This window comes from Cynara cardunculus, unplaced genomic scaffold (genome assembly GCF_001531365.2).
Source record: "Cynara cardunculus var. scolymus isolate 2C unplaced genomic scaffold, CcrdV1 Un_Scaffold_8168, whole genome shotgun sequence".
Classification (NCBI taxonomy): domain Eukaryota; kingdom Viridiplantae; phylum Streptophyta; class Magnoliopsida; order Asterales; family Asteraceae; genus Cynara; species Cynara cardunculus.
In genome coordinates, this window is record NW_020204026.1 from 13,812 (window position 1) to 15,406 (window position 1,595).

Consider the following 1,595-nt stretch of genomic DNA (forward strand, 5'->3'; position numbering starts at 1 on the left):
GAAATTGTTTCATATATGATAATGAAATTATTTCATATAATACTTGATGAAATTTTAATGAAACTGTTTCATGTATTTCTCTAAAATTAAAATAATGAAGATGTTAATATCCATGATTAACACCCTCCACAATATAAATGATTAATCAATCTCTTATAATTACAAAAAAATGAAAAATTATGATTGGTTGAATGAGGTTTGTATGGTTTATGAAAATAACGTGGTTTGCAAAGTAAACCTCATCTCTCTCTCTCTCTCTCTCTTTGTATATATATATATATATATATATATATATATATATATATAAGAGTTGGGTTCTGGTAAAAAAAAAAGAGTTAAGGTGAGAAACGTAAAGAGGGATCTCCACCCTTGGATGCACATTAGAATGAGATGCACTGGATCAATTTTCGATCAAGCACAATTCATAGATGAATTTGAGATTAAAGGTGAACAATAGCCGAAATCTTTTTTTATGATTTTTATCTTAACTCTAATTCTCAAACAACATTTCCCCGTATAAATAATGTATATAAATCTTATATGAGAGAGTAGACTTGAAACACTTAATAAATGTTGCACTTAATTAGTTTAAAGTGGTGCCCTTCTGAATTTAAAAAATTAAACTATTTTACTTTTAGGAAAAAGAATAGTCTGTGATTTCTTTTTGAAAAAGAAGAACTGGCTTTCTTTGAATTTAAAGTAATAAGACTATCCCAATTATGATACTCATGGGGAAAGAATCTTAATAAATGCAAAGAAGAAGCATCTTTTATACAATAGCAAATATATATAAGTGGAGGTTCAAGTGAGAACACCTCCATTTTACAAGAACGTAAAAACACCCTTATCACATGTGATATATATCGGGTTTTCGGATGGATCGGGTGGCTAAAAATCAAATCCAACCTATACTCAAAATTTCCCCAAAAAGTTGGTTTTCGATTTTCAGATTTCAAAGCATTCGGGTTTTACATAAATACCTTATTTTGGTTCAGGTTTGGGTTCGGATTTCAGATAAATCGGGTTCTGCACACCCCATCACTATTATAAGCGGTGGGGTATGTTATTTTATAAAATGCTTTACCAACTTGTACCTTAAAAAAACTAGCCTAAAGTACAAAAATGCACTTCACATGAGGGTCATGTTCAAGCTTTAACAGAGTTAGAGGCAACAATCTATTCCGTAAAAAATTGAAACCATGGTAATATTATGTGGGCACCAAAAATCTCAGGACCGACCCTAATCATATACAAACTCCTAATCATATACAAAGTTAACATGATCACATCTTATAGAAAGTAATAACATAAAGTTTTCAATTTGAGGACAATAAAAGAAAGTAGGAGAACAAAGGAGAGGGTGGAAGAAGCTTCTTCACATCACGTATGGTACGCATGCACATACGTCATTTTTTGTTCATAATATATAATGCATTTGGTTGACAATATCATAAATCAATTTAAACAACATTTGACATATATATATATATATATATATATATATATATATATATACACACACATACTAGAAAGATACTCGTGTAATGCAACAAGATATATCTTAATTTTAATATTTCATTTTATTCTTTATCTCA